Source organism: Amphibalanus amphitrite, unplaced genomic scaffold, assembly GCF_019059575.1.
Source record: "Amphibalanus amphitrite isolate SeventyFive unplaced genomic scaffold, NRLGWU_Aamphi_draft 000025F_arrow, whole genome shotgun sequence".
In the NCBI taxonomy this organism is placed as follows: Eukaryota; Metazoa; Arthropoda; class Thecostraca; order Balanomorpha; family Balanidae; genus Amphibalanus; species Amphibalanus amphitrite.
In genome coordinates, this window is record NW_024881521.1 from 1,412,162 (window position 1) to 1,428,258 (window position 16,097).

At 53.1% G+C, this 16,097-nt stretch overlaps 1 protein-coding gene across 1 annotated transcript in view; it reads right to left on the bottom strand.

Moving 5' to 3' along the window:
- LOC122394164 (plexin-B-like) overlaps positions 1 to 12,512 on the bottom strand; it is a 69,650-nt gene extending 57,138 nt beyond the window's left edge. Inside the window, exon 1 of the mRNA XM_043390855.1 lies at positions 12,331 to 12,512. The gene's annotated coding sequence lies outside the window, so the exon portion shown is untranslated. The remainder of the gene's footprint in view (positions 1 to 12,330) is intronic.
- Between the last annotated feature and the right edge of the window lie 3,585 nt (positions 12,513 to 16,097).

Here is a 16,097-nt window from a genome sequence, read left to right on the forward strand (position 1 = left end):
ACAACACAGAGCATCACCGGATCACTTGAGCTGAGTTGAACAGGGACAAACTCTCGCGCAGGTTCGCCAGACTAAAACAATTATCCCTCTGAAGTACCGCGCCCGTGCTGAGATTTGCATCTGCGCTAAATTACCATGCTGATGAATTCATTAGAGAACACAAAATTAGACTCGAGTTTGCCGATGGCGTGGCCGGTCTTGCTATCACGCAGCACGCGAGCCCTCCCGGTGCGCACATGCACGGATCGCTCGGCACCGCTCGGCGCCGCATGACGCTCCGTCTGGAGGTGCCGACCCGACGTCTCTAGGTGCCGACCCGACGGGCCCGACCCGGCACATCCGGGTCAGCCGGTAACACGCCAACCGGCCAGACGATCGGCGCAGCTCCGCCGATCCGAGACAAATTAATGGCCGTCCCAGAGGCCGTCGTCTTAAAATAATGAAATTTGGACAGGAAGACTCCAGCAGAGCTTGGTTTTGTTAATTGTTTGAGCTTTAAAAGATGATAAAGTAAAGGCTTAGGCAGCCGCTTTAGGTAAACATGTGATGATTATGTTACAGAAAACCACCGATCCGACTGTTATTGCATTCATGCTTATCAATCATGAGCTGGCAAACAATCTGTTCGGAATAAATTCCACCACCTACGCCTGACCGCCAGCGTTCACTTTATCTCCACAGCTGCCCATTCAGCGACTCGGTTTCGCCCCCGGCCGGGTCAGCCGCCTGTTTGTTGCGCTGTTTACACTGTGAGCCGACCAGAAAGAAGCCGAGCAGTGGCACCGGAGCCGACCGAGGCGCACAGACCGGCAGTCCGGGCGCTCGGCCGGCCCTTGTAGAGCGTGTTTTCGCTTCCGGCCGATTGCAAACATCCCGTTCTGTGGGCGAATCGATAGCTCAGAGGCTGGCAACCGTTGGTCGTGACCAACAATACCCGCAATCGGCAAAAAGACTGGTCGGTCTTAGGGACTTGGGTCGGTCATTCGGGTAGTCCGTCGGTCCCTCGGTCGGTTAGTCATTCAGTTGGTTGGCTGATCGTATGGATCGGTCGGTTGGCCAGTGCAGTTGGTTGGTGAATCAGTCAGTTGGTCGGCCGGTCGGTTGGTCGGTCGGTCAGTGGATTGGTCGGTTGGTCAATGGTCAGTTGGTCGGTCGGTGGCTCGGTAATTTGATTGGTCAGCTGCTAGCTGGTTGGTCAGCGGCTCGTTCGGTCGATCAGTGCCCGTACCGGTGACAGCACTTAGAATGCTCTCCTAAATCAGCGGTGGACACTTTTCGAGCCATCCACAGCTCTGCCGCCGTGTCGTGTCGGTTCGTTTTATCCAGTGACGTCACGTTGATGACGTCACGTCGGTCCCTGTCATCTGACCGATGTGTGGCGCCAACTGACTGACAGATGGGCTAGCTTCGGAATCGACAAGATAACGGCCAGACAGGCCAGCGTTCAACTTGAGAGATTCGGTCTGTCGTCGGACCAGTACTGAGTGACAATTGGCTGACAGACAGAAGAAACGGCGCTTTGATTGACAATGTGATATGTCAAGTAGGAGTTGCATGCCAGAACAAACTAACTACCGTTCCCATTATAACTTCACGTAGCTGCGCCGTTTTCGAAACATTGCCAATTGTTAAGTTGTTGAATGTAATTTTACACCGGACAGCAGATGATTGCATTCCATCAAAGAACCCAAAAAGCCCAAGCTGGTTTTTTTTTCGATCCCCGTATCTCCCCTGTTTTGTTCCACCCACTGCTCTGTCCAAACCTTTGCTCTGCCCGTCGCTCACCGCGGCCCGCCCTGGAGCTGTCGGCGGGGGCGGGGGCGGGGGCGGGGGCGGGGCGGCCCGGCGCCGAGTCGACGGATATAGATTTAGGCGGCGCTGACGACAACTGGCCTCAGGGGAGACCACACGAGGCTCGCGCCGCCCCCGCCCCCAAACCGCTGTCGGCCGCGGCACCAGGGTGGAAGGGCGAGCTTCAGAGAGACACGATAGATGTGTTTACAGCCTGTCCAATCTCGGTGCGGGGCAGTCGATTTGCCTCACCCACAGAGTGCAAAACGAAATATCGCCCGCTTTCGGTAAGTGTATTGCCGATTTCGTCGTCGGTTTCACTGCAAAACAACAGCTCCCAGAAACGGTAAATCTGATTCCTCAGCCCTTCGCCTTGCGTGAGGATTTTCATGCAGCTTTGCCATGAGTGAAGAATGCAGTTAGACATAGCAGTCAAGCTTAGTCAGGTAGGTAGTCTTCCAAACAATGCTAACGAAACAAAGCAGCTATTTGTGTGACGTCACGTTTTATCCTCGAGGCGATAACAGCATCCCCTGACAGTTGAAAGACATATTCCACTGGCTCGGCTTACACTCTCCAGACCGCCGAGGCGCTCCAACATGTCTGCAACAGGCCCTGAGCGGTTACTTATGACATGCTTCGTAAAGGTCATCCTTATTACAGGTGGCTCGAGTCAAGTAGCTGCCTTGTCGCTGCTGATCATGGCATGGAGTGATTCTCGCTAAATGCATCTCGACTGGTTGGTTAGTGCCGAGTGATATGAGGCTTGGAATGCGCCGCCCGTCCGAAATGATCATCCATTGTTGCATTGCATTAAATAAATTTGCCTGACAAGAGATACCATGCTAGCAATAAAGCAATCAAATTAAAACTGATCTGTAATAAAACAACACCTTAAGCTCTAAAGATGCATCCTGTCTAGCAATGTCTTCGACATCCAAACATCGAAGACGACAGCACTATCCGCGCCAGTCGGCAGTCACAAAAGGGATAGACTCCGGAAGTCGTCGCCACTAGACGAGAGACGTCTGGCCCGCTCGCTGGCAGCCCTGAGACGTCGACACGGTCACTGGGCTGACGCCATTCCGGAAGCGGCGCGCCCGAGCGTCCCATGGTCGATGGTGTGCCCCGAGCGCAGTTCATCCAAGTTGGGGAAGTCAGCCCGTCAGTGTCGCGAGAGCTCGGGTCGATCGCCAGATTTCAAGGTTGAAAATCGGGTCTTCCCTTTTTAGGCGTGATATGTCACATGTAGGGTATCGCGTAGAAAGGTCAAAGCTTGACAGATCAGTGGATTGGAAAATAAAGATTAAATTATCGGCACTGCCGTGCTGAAAAACAGACGGGCCTCAGGACAGATCATGCTGAAACGCGCAGTACCACATTATCCCAGTTGCGACGTCAACATCACGTTATCCGGACCGTGACATCAGATGATCAGTATTGCACTGTCCGGGGCAGCCCGCCACCATCAGCTCAGCTCAGCTCAGCCCCTGACGCGGCTGTACCGAGAACGGCCGGCGTCGGACCGGCGTCGGCCGCCGGAGACGGGCCGTCACTCCGACGACTCAATAAAAGCCGGCCGAATATTCTGTCCGTCAACGGCGGCGACGGGGCCCGGCCCGTTCCCGTCCGAAATTCAGTCGGCCGGCCCACGCGGACGGCCAATATCTCAGCGCCGACACGATTTATTCAGGATCGGTGTCGTTCCCGCACCGAGTAATCGTTTGATCATCGCTTCAAACCAGATCAGATTTGGACGGAATTCCAGGAGAGCGTTTGAAATTTGTTAAATTTTAAGATCGTTTCTAGTGTGTCGTGGTTTTGAGGTGTTGCTCAGACATTATGCACTATCGTGAGATTCTGTAACCGGAAGTGAGCACTGAACGCAGTGCTTACTATTCACGAGCTACTGGTGCAGCCAACATTCAAGTCAGCGACGCTGCCCTGACGAGAATCTAAGAAGGCGACATTAGGGACATCTATTAGAGATGCATATCACCCGACTGTTCAGTCCACCCAAACAATGTGTGTACCTTATACTCGAGCCGGCCGACTAAACACCAAACTGGGGACAAAAACCTCTCCCGCGACCAGCCACCGCGCCGGCGACAGCGGCCGGCAGGGTGCGGACAGGTATACGGATGGCAGTGCGCCGGCCGAGCGACCAGCCCGGCCTCGGCGCACGGCTGCGTTCGACAGTTGCCGCCGACAGCATTAATCTCCTGGGCGGCGGACGACGATTCATCGGCGACAGTCCGGCGGCCGTGGCGCGTGCCCCGACTGCGGCTAGCGCAGACTGGGACCAGAACTGGAGTCTGAGGCTGAACCATGGGACTGGCGCAGAATTTGATTGGGTTTGGGGATGACGCAGACTGAGAAAGGGACTGGGGTTGTGATCTGGGACCAGCGCATGAACTGGGATTTGGGTGCTATGACTTTGGGCTGGGACTGAAAAGTGCGGACTGGGGTTTGGGACCTAGTACCTGAGATCGGTGACATGGACTCTGACAGGCTCATAATGGGATCAAAGGCCTGAAAATCGGGAAGGCGCGGACCGAGACCCCGCCCAGGTAGCAAATCAAAGGCCGGCTAGCCGTCTCCCTGCAGACTGAACAACAGCAAAGCCCAGCGGAGGGCCTCAGGGACCGCCTCGACACAGAGCGTTCAGGGAGTGCAAACGAGCAGCCGAGAGTTCAGCTCTCCTTTATCCGCTACTGGAGGGGAGAGACCTCCCGGGGCCGCACATCTGAGCAGCGAGGGGAGAGAGGACTCCCGAGACTTGATATCATTGCCTGGCGCATAAAGAAACGAGTTGCCAGCACTGCCTAGCGCCCCAGGCGGCCCGGAATAAGTTACAGACTTGTGAGATTGCAGCCACGCGAGGGGAGCGAGCTCACTGATCTCATGCCGCTGGTACGAGCGGGGATAACGGGGCTGGAGCAAGGTGTCGACTCCCAACGTAGCGAAGTGTGAGAAACGGCGACAGTATGCAGATCAGAGGGCTCGGAGTGACGCTAATCCGACTGCTGAGCCGTGAAGGGCGCATGTGTTGCCGATTAATGGGACTCTCGGCGTGACCGATCGCGACTCGAATCGACCCAATCAGCCTAGCTGGAAAAGAAGATGCGTCACCCGATAGTTGGATCGGCGTATGTGGCAATCTGGGTTTTCCTCGATTATCAAAAGTTATCTTTATTGTTATTGTTATAGCATACAAACGTTTTGGGGCAAGCAATTTGCAAACATATGTGCTTCGCTCACCACAAAAATCACATCTGACAGAACACTATCATTTCTGCTAGGTATACGTATGTTTGTCGCGGGCAGTTATCAAACCTGCAAGGCTGCAATTACAGGCGTGATCCGACGTAAAACCGCAACATTGTAAAACCAAACATCCAAAATAAAAATCAGATCTTTCCTTTCATCAAACAAAGGCAAACCACAAAGCACTTGTATAAATTCAATCTACATATGCCTTCTTCAAAACGTTATTAAGCAGTCTGGGGAGCAGCCAGTGCCTACTTTCTTGCACAACACTGTCATTCTCCACTATACGAGCATTTGGCACGCTCCCTTAGCGATGTCATTACACCCCCCGGGGCGGCTCCATTGTCCCGTTTTCATCTTATTCGTATTCATTTTAATAATTCTTTCATCGCTCCCCTGTCAAACACAGGACCACGCCTCATAAAGTCCGTTCACAGTGGCAGCAAGGCGCCAGAGCGTAAACCCGAGGCGCGGGGACTCGTGTGGGCCCGTGGAGCGGTCGGCCAACTTCGCGTCCTTGGCACGGGAAGGAACTACGGAAGAGAAGACTATCTTAAAACGGCAGTACGATCGGACTGAACAGGCCACTTCAGACCGGTAACTGGCCGTTAAATCAGCCGGCCAAGATTTGAAGCGAAATGCCCGAGCTAAGACACTTCGCAAATCCATTTTAGTGGATCTAAAACCACACAGAAACACTGTTTGCTGTAAAATGTGCCTTTTACGAAATACACCTGTGGTACTCAAAAAGTTCTCGAGAACCTAGTATTCTGCAGAATTCCTTGTGCCTCAATAAAGACACATATCACGAGTCTGTGCTATTTTATACCGATCGTTAGCACCCGCGCCATGTCATTGGCCGACGCCCCCTCACTCGCTGCCCCCTTGCCTGCCGACAACTGGTGGCGGCCCGCTGCAATCTAATCTATCCCTGATACGAGTCTCTGATAAATGGGAAACGCGTAATGGGTTATGCAAAACGCCAGATGATGGCCCGCGTTTCCAGCAACGACGCCTATTCTAGACGCCGCTCGAACTGCCATTCAAACGCAGCAACGGAGAAGACGGTACCAATAGGTTCAGCCCCCAGCAGGAGATTTTATGATCTCACGCGACGAGAAGCCTTTTATCCACGCCTTCGGAATTTGATGATGGTTGTGAATTAGCCACTTTAGTACCTTGATCAGCAAAACGTTTCATATTTTACTCTGCTTGTTATCTGTGATATGTATGCCCACATTAGCTAAGAACGCTTAATCGAGCACACGTTTAGGCTACATGTTTTAGATATGAAGAGAAATATTAATGACAATTGGATCCTATACATTACAAAGTGACAATATCACCAATTTTCGGAACTTTGACAGAATTACTATAAAAAAACGCTTCATTGCCTTCAGCGAAATCGCAATGATAAGAATACTTATTACGTTTGAAAGCCCAAACAACCCCATTTGTAAAAACCTGTTCATTTCTAGTAGAAGCGTCCAACAGTAATGATTAATGCGAACCCACAATCAGTTGGCAATCCTTTATTTCCAAACGACCAATGCAACTTTCGTGCATCATAGCTAAGTGGATGCAAGCCACAATCATTTGAGTGCATATTTGGATTAGACCATGGACAACCCAAAAAGTATGTCCTTAGCATGACACTCTAGAGTCTAGCTTATAATTTGAAGATAGTTATCGCTCTGAAACGTCAATTAAGGTAACCTGTTTTCCAGTCAAATCAAGGTGTACCCAAAAAGTCATCGTCTTCCAGACCCAAGGCTCTAAAAACAGAACATCACGCGGCGAACCGACACTCGAAAGGCGACGGAAACGTCCAAATCAGTTTAGCAAACGAGACCCTTTACCGCACGCGTCCCGCACACGCCAGACAAAATTACCGAATGAAAACATCGCTTTCAGTCGAACCTCGGCATTCGGCACCAGTCTTGGGGCGGCGTTCATAATTTAGTGGAGTGGCTGAGGCCCGAAATGGAAGCGGACTGGCGGGCTCCGCGCGGGTCGGCAACAGATGCGACGCCCCCGCCGCACGGGCGCCATCGTCACTGTAGCGCGCCACTTGAGGACAGATATGCAGCACTTCTGCGGCACCGGAAATCGCCGCCATCAAACGAACAGGTGCAGTGGGAGAGGGACAGATAGACAGCCATTTCACATACAGGGATTCTCGGCTCTCGGAGATACCGCTGCAACAGTGCCCATCTCGGCGCCTCCTTCCAGCTCATGACCGGCGCATCGGAGAGCGGCGCTGTGGCTGCTGCCGCACATGGGACACGTGACCAGCCGTTTTGTCTGACAGACAGGCAGGGAACGGGTCCAATCAGCCGATCCGCGACGGCCGTCTGGCATACAGAGTCAGCAGCGCTGGCCGTTAGCCCGCACCGGTCAGCCCGCGCCGCCCTGCTCCGTCCGCAGACTAACAACGGGCCAACTCGGGCCCAACTTGGAGCCGTTTCTTGTGCCGCCGTCGATGGAAGGGATGCCGACGGAGTGAGTAATTTGAACCCAATCGACGGCTGAATGATTGCATTTGGTATCGACAAGTGGAGCCGCGCCGCGCTGCGGAAGACGAACGGTCCGGCAGAACGCTCCCACAAACCATTGTATATGGCGGAATGTGATTTATAAATGGCGTTCAGAAGTAAGACAGATGTGCCATTAACAGCGGCGTGTGTGATAGCCATCAACCATGATTTGAACTCCGAATGATGTAGTTATTGTGAGGTTCTAAATTAGTTGTAATCGTGTTAATGCATGTAATTTGCACACCAATTAGCTATCCAAATACAAATAAGATGCTTAAACAATCAATAAAACAAAAATGCTGTAAATCACTCCTTAGTTCCTTCATAGCTCTGGCCCTGTCAGAAGCAATTCTTAGGGACTTTGTAGGCATGCATGGTCTGGAGTATAAGCACAACAAAGACACCAAGAATAGATCCTTGGTGTTGCAGCTGTCTTACTGCAACGCCATCACAATAATTACATCTCGCCATGGACGCTTGACAAGCCCAGAGTTTCAGACGTTGATTTTACCAGAGCGCAATCTCCAGAGCTGACGGCCGAGCACTTACTCTGATACCGACAGCATCCCATCACCATACGTTGGCCGACAGCCCCTGGACCAGACATCTCGACCTGCGCTGTAATATCGGGACCACCTCCCATCGCGAAGCCGCCTCCTCTGCGATCTTTATCGTCCCAGCTGCGACCTTGATCGCCGTGCCGGAGCCGCCGTAAGGCCGCTATGAGCGATGGCCGTCATATGGTCCGGATCTCCCCGTGTCCCGGCAGCTTCATTTCCGCCGGCGGGCACCGGGTCCGCGCCCCTCTGCCCCGCCCCGCACTGACCACGGGTCACCAGCCCCCAGTCCAGGGGTGTCCCCTGTCCCCATTCTACACCCATGGATCCCAGTATACCGCCCCACCAAATCAACCCGTGCCGCTGCTCCGCTGTCTTTGCCGGTCCGACAGACACGGCGGCTTTCCTGAGACGCTGGCAGCAATAACCGGTGCCTGCTCTCCTCTGAAGCAAACGCCAGCAGATCGCGCACGGCGCACGGCCGACGCATCCCGCGCCCGTGCGCGATATATTGAACTGCGGCGGAAATTGCGCCCCAGCCGGCATCCCTGTCCGGACTCTATAAACAGACTCCGGGTGCCGAGCGGCGCGCTGCCGGTATATAGGGCCTTGGCGCTGCCGCTCTGAGGCGAGACTGTCAAATAGGACGGCCGGGCGCTACGCACCATCGCTGGGCGACTCAAAAGACGGCGTCGGGTGATCAACTGAGGCGTCTGTCGGCCGCGGGCGGTGGGTCACTGCCGTGAGCGATACAGGTGACGTGAGGGAGAGGCGGAGTGGGAGGTCTGACACAACGACAAAGTGTCAAAGGGATAGTGTCATGGTGTCACAGATGATAACAAGGCGGCATAGCTAGTGCCGGACCGTCATAATAGCTGAGTCAAGGCATGGGTTGATGATATGTAAATAGCATATTCTTATTCTGAGCTTTCAAAGTTCAGTCAATTTATTATTTCAGCATTAATCATTTCTGCTATTCAAAGCTGATGATTTCAGCATTTATGGATTACCCATCCGGATAAATTAATTAACATATGGTGACCCAATAGCTATGCTGCACTTGCGTACCAATAGCAACAATAAGAAGAATTGAGTGTGTGGTCAACAGTCATCAAAACAGCAGCAAAGTTCATCGACCGAGGTCACTATAATAGGAACCAGCTTGCGTTATGGTGCATTCAGTCGACCGGCTAAGCACGTCAAACGCACTGCATATCAATGCCGCAAATCAGGCAACGAAAATATTGATATGCCCGCATATTGTGCGGGCACATTAGCGCACAATCATCGACCCCAGCGCGCACCCTTCGCACCCTCCCCTCGTCATCACTCCATGAATGCGTCGCGGCATTATTTGTCGCCGCCACTTGCGGGCGCACAAAGCGATCGCTCACAGCGACCGCATATCCCGCGCGTCAGCAATTTAATCAAGCAAAGCGCCACTTGCTGGCCACTTCTGGGCTCCGAAAAATGAATCGCACCCCGCCCCGACCGGGTGTGGGAGGGGCGGAGTAATGAGCACCACGTCTCCCCGGCGGGATATGCGCGAAAACAATAACATCCGAGCGGGGCGCCGTTAGCCAAACAGGCGCCGTCTGTCGGAGGGTGACGTGGGGTCGCTGCGACACCGCCCTACCGACAGCGCTCACCGCGAGACCCAGCACAGGGCGCAGGCTGGGTCTCGCCCGGCAGCAGCCGAGGCCAGTCAGCTGGAGCCAGGTTGGTCCGTCTATGATGAATGACCACCAACCACCGACTGATGGCCATTTAATTTCGCAGACGGCGCCGCCGGTGCGCCGGACCGCCTCCAAAACGGTGGTCTGCGGACCGAGAGTTGGGTGGCCGGAACACAGATTAACCCACGATTATTGACCTCCAAGGTGGCAGGAGCCGCTGTGATGGTCATGCAACAAGCCCATCCTGCGCGGGAAACTACACACTGTTCGCCGGACGGTCAGGTGGGGCGCTGCATGGTCCGTCGGCCGGTCGGTCCGTCGGTCAGAAGATGCAGCCAGCGCTGCCAGTGCCGACAGTTCGTTACTCCCGTGACCCCCATAAAGCTTAATTAGACTCTGATTGAGATTGCGGTAACGAATTAGGGTCATTAGGAGTTGGGTTCTTTAAGGTATTATTAGCGCCGCGCTGCGCCTTTATACGTCCGGACGGCGCCCTCGGCGGCCGACCATTCGGGGGTGCATTCAGACAGATGGAGCGGAATTACGCGCGCCGGCTGCATATTCAAACAAACTTACAGCTGACGGGCTATGAATTTACGCCGACGGTTATGGCGCTAAGGCTCCAGCGGACTTCGTCGAACTTGTATCATTTCCTTGAATCACCCGGCCGGCCTTTGCCAGTCGTGCTGCCCGTTAAGGAAATCTTGCCGTTAGTTACTGAGGCTATTGTCGCTGTTGACGTAAAGAAGCAATCCAAAACACATGCATTTCTGTAGTCTAGCCATGCATTCAGAAATCATACTTGAATTGTTTGATTGATGATACGGATTTTACTCGTATTAGGGGTGCAAAAAAAATAAAGAAAAGGATTATTCACGAAGCCAGCAGTTCATTTTCAATTTTTGGTGTATCCAGCTACATAGTATGATGTCAACAGGTCGGTAAGATACCGATTGCGTTTGTAGTCCAGCATTCAGGTCTTAGCCTTCAGGAAATATTACATCTCACTTTCAGATAGCCGTGTCAGCAGCAGAACATTGTCAGGCCCTCCCCTCATTCAGCCCAGTACAATGCATCCCGAAGCAATGCGGTGTTCAATGCTCACCGTTCCTGCAGTGCTGAGTGTCTCACCCCACTCAGCAGTGACAGCCTCCTATCAGCCCGACTCGGTCACGCCTCACATGGACCGGCGCCGCCACTTCAGCCGGGCTCCGGCCAGACGCGCTGCGTCCCGTCTCGCGCCGCCGACGGGCCTGTGCAGTGTCTGTCTGGGTCGAACAGCGGCTGACCGGCGCTCCAAAGTGGCCGGAGCTGGCGCAGCTCAGCCGAACAGACAGAGCTGACCCAGCTCAGCCGTCCGGCCGAACAGACAGAGCTGACCCAGCTCAGCCGTCCGGCCGAACAGACAGAGCTGGCCCAGCTCAGCCGTCCGGCCGTACAGACAGAGCTGGCGCAGCTCAGCCGTCCGGCCGTACAGACAGAGCTGGCACAGGCCAGCCGTCCGGCCGTACAGACAGAGCTGCCGCAGCTCAGCCGTCCGGCCGTACAGAGCTGCCGCAGCTCAGCCGTCCGGCCGTACAGAGCTGCCGCAGCTCAGCCGTCCGGCCGAACAGACAGAGCTGGCGCAGCTCAGCCGTCCGGCCGTACAGAGCTGCCGCAGCTCAGCCGTCCGGCCGTGAGCTGGCGCAGCTCAGTCGTCCGACCCACTGACGCAATGCACGGACCGTGCTGGTGAATTGGCCGACTGGCCGCCTGATGTGCCGACTGACTGAGCGGACTAATTGACTGACGTGGTGAGCACGCTACTGCCTGCTGCTTCAGCTGAAGGCTAAATGTGGTCAATGACTGCAGCGTTACTGAAGCGATGCGGTGAAGCAGTGGCAAATGAATGGTTAGCCCTCACGACTGAGCGTTGAAAGAATTTCCACCGACATAGCTCGCCGCACGCGTGTGGATTGCAAGGCAAGCCAAGAATAGGTATTGTAAATGCCGAATGAATAAAATTTCTTTCGTCGATCGCCGGATGACGCGTCCTTCGATCGCCCGTTAGATACCGAAAATTACAATTACCTGACAGATGGCAGGTATAGTGCAGCTGCCCAGTGAAATGATAAATACGTGACTGATGAGAAGATACTATAAGACCGCACCACACACTAATCCGACGTGCGACAGCTAAACACCCGAGCGTGACATGTGTCTTACCCTGTGACGACGGCTCCGAACTCGTGTTTCACCTGGATATCTACCGCAAGCCGAGGAAACTTCAGGAGTCATTACCTGGAACTGCCAATTTTAGGCATCACGCTTCACCGCGTTGAAAGCAACGGCGCTGAGGCGAACGACCAGCAGGCAAGGCGGTCTCGATTGAAATGCATTGCCAAAGTTTCAACTTTCAACTTTTAGTTAGGGACGCATCAACTACGAAAACAGAGGCCTTCACCACGCATACCTACATGTGTCGTTCATGACATGAACAAGCATGCAACACTGACTAACCTGTTTTCAGCCACCTCTAAAACGTCTCAAACGTCCATCGCCCCAAGTCACGTCCACGTTTATCACACAAGTCCTTTCACCCTTCCAGCGCCCGCCGGTACCCACAGCGCGTCGGCGAACAGTCAGCACGCGCCTCGGAGCGTCGCGCGCCCTCACCGCACCACTCTTCACCGACTACTGACGGCGCCGGCTCCAGGCGTGTGCCGGTCTGCAGCCGTCCAGCGCCGCCACAGGCCAAACGCCGCCGACGGACAACAGCAAACACGACCTTATCGACACGGCGCACCGACGTGCCTGCCGCACACCATACAAAATTGTGAATATGTATGACGAGCGGCCACACCAGCTGGCCGGCTGGTAGGTGGTGTAATTGAAATCGGAGCAACCCTTCTGCGTGGCCCGTTTTTGCCCGTGGCACGGACGGAAACGGCGGCGCCTCCATGGCCTTGACGGGCCCCGCTCCGCGGCCCAGCCGGCTAATGACATTAGCGGCCACATCAAATTGCCGGTGTCTTGCTTATTTACGCGCCTCAAACGACCGGGTTGGCCGGGCCGAATGGGCCTTGCAATGCCGTGATTCATGCTCCTGGGAATACAGCACGGGCCTCGCACGCTACGGTACCGCTTGACGAGTGTTCGCGGCACCGTCCGTTCCCTCGATAATTTCGGCAAATATACATGAAGCCTGTAACATCAGAAACAAATGCTATTACAGAAACAATCATACCGCAGCATTTCTAATGGCCATTCTGCATCACATGCGATGGCTGGGCAATTAAGTTGCAAGTCTCCAAATCGGCAGGTAGCTTGAACGGTTCTCTCATGCTTAAAAAAAAAAACGGTGTGTTTCTGTACCGCCTCGCGCGCCTTGCCTACATAACCGATAAGGGGAAGGTTGTCACTGGCTGAGCCAATATATCGTCAGACCGGGTCTATAACCTTCTCTGGAAGCTATCGTCTGCCCTTATCCCGTCCAGTTGGCGGCGTAGAAGTCCGACTGGAAAGAAAGATGACAGCATTGTGCCGTTTTATCGCCGCAGGAATTCCTGACTCCAAAATGTTAGTGTCGATTTACTGATGCCTCCATAGAAAATGGCTATAAGATGTCTTTTCTAGTGCCGATAAAAGTACCGACTCACCCGATAGCATAATTCTAGTTCGCAGGTCTTCTATTAGCCACGACAGTATTGTTCGCATTGGTTGATTGAGACTTACTGCGTTTCCCTGTTTTTGATAGGTCAACGATGAAGACAACGGTTTGTGATTTTCTCCTGTCAGTGAGACTAATGTGGTCGTTTGTCATTGTTGACATCCTTCAACAGCAGTATGGATTGTCGCTTTGTCATCCGAGCCCTGTCTATCAGATAGTATCGAAACACTAGATTCCCGACCATTCATTTTGGTGTGTTGACGGCTCTTAGGGTTGTCCTATTATGTGCTACAACTTCAGTCCTCTACAACATTCGTGATGAAAGGAAGCCTTTGACTGGCTGAATTGGGTACATTCCTCAGTACAATGCGAACTATGAACATTTATTATCCGAAGGAAGGCAGTTAGCACCGGGCCCGGATTACGCTGTGATGGCTGACAAACAAATCGCCAAAAACGGGCTGCACAGAGTAATCCGGGCATTGCTCAATGATCTATGGAAAGGTATCATAAGAACTTGACATTTTTTATGAAAAGCGGACATTCTGCCAAAATCAGATGAAAGCCCCACGTGTCGTATTACGTGACTAAGCACAGTGCACAGTGCACAGTGCACATATAGCGTGGAGGAGTGTGAAATGGTATATCGCGGAGTGACCACTGACCAATCCATCACCTAAAATCTAAATGATAAGATAGGGGGTCATGTGGCTTAAACTCTAGATCTCCTAATTTATATCAGCTCTCGATCACTCAGTAGTGTCTATCGCAGCTACAATTGTACAGGCTAGCGCCGGGCCTGACCACGTATCCGCCGGTGCTAGCGCCCGCGGTATATAGTAGCATTGCAGTCACCGGGAGACTTCAACGCCAATGCATATGCTATCGATTTGCGGATTGGTCCTTAGTCTAAGCCACGTAAGTCGTTTGCATGTATGCTATTGGGGATAACTGCTAAATGACATCCTGGAACTAACTTTCCAGGAACAGTAAGTAAATTAGTTAATTCAACAATCTAACAACACAATGCTCGAGCCTCGAGCAACGTAACCTTCAGAGGGACTGAGCCGCTGAAATCGTTCAAGAGAAAAACCGCAGCTATTATATTCACGGGTCAACATCTTTAGTTACATATACCTCCGGTCCCGGCGGCGTGACGTATGGCCGGCCTCACGCGGCCTAACGGTGCGCTATCTCCCCAGGGTCGGATAAGGACGCCGACAAATGGCATAGAAATGAGACGGCCACTTGGAAAAGGGTGCTCCAAAGACGCGCTGAAAAGAACGGAATCGCCTGATTGATTATTCCGCCGCAGTTGAAGGAAGTTGGAGACGGGTGGAGGAGTTGAGTGTGGCACACTGCGAGAGAAAATGACTTGTCTGAAATTCTTAGATTTATGTGGAAGGATATTGTGTATCACACACGAAATCAGCATAAACTGTAGACATATTTTCTTGAAATATGTTTGACGTGTCACGATATAAACGTACACACTACACATGAAAACGCAGCCATCAGCTAACAAGTCCCTTCATGGACAGTATCGCCCGTTTTATATACCACCAAGGAAGCCGTCTTCCATGGCGTATTGAAGACGGTAGGCAGTGATATACCCACACCCGGTGGTTTGTGGAGTCTGCCCAGTTATAATTAGTGGGAGTAGCCCTATTGTTAGCGCGGCGGCGGCGGCAATTAGCGCTTTTTGCGGCGCTCTCATGTCGTTGTGCGTCCGAGCGGTGTGGCCGATGAGCGGTCCATTCTCTCACGTGGACCGGACGGGGAACTGGGCACGGAGTTTTTACCGGCGGCCGGCAGTGGCTCGTTGACGCCCCCGGAAACGGCTTTCTCATGCCATTGATAGCGCTCAAGGAGATGGTGCGAGTCTTATGATGACCGACCGTCTGGCTTTTTGTCGGCATTTGAATGCCTAAATAGTCTGCAATTGTTTTTAAATACAGAGTTTCCAAAACAATATAGCAAAGTGGTACAAAATAGACGAAAAGTGGATGAATATTGAAGACCATACACTAGCTTCAACTGCGGTCGTATTGCAAACAGTCACAAGTCACAACTCACTGGAATCATCACTGATTTTATGATCCTCTTTCCTTCTGTAGTCCTAGACCGAGATGCCGGGTTGTTACCGAATCTCCCTCTCCTCTCCTCTCTCTCTCTCTCTCTCTCTCTCTCTCTCTCTCTCTCTCTCTCTCTCTCTCTCTCTCTCTCTCTCTCTCTCTCTCTCTCCTCTCCTCTCCTCTCCTCTCCTCTCCTCTCCTCTCCTCTCCCTCCCTCTATCCCTCTTGACTCCCCGGTCACGCAGCCCGGGCAGGTTGCACAGAGGACCCCGCTCCGCTCCGGCTAGAGATATCGCCGGCTTTGTGGGCCGACTGGATGACACATGATGATACCGTGAGGGAACGGGAAGTCGAGAGAGAGAGAGAGAGAGAGAGAGAGAGAGAGAGAGAGAGAGAGAGAGAGAGAGAGAGAGAGAGAGGCGAGAGGAGACATAACTAGAGTGAGAGGAGAGCAAGAGGGAGGTTATGTGCTGTGTGCACTTGCAAGACGCTGCCATAGCAAATGCCTTATACACACCCGAGCGAAATAGAGAACGATCGTT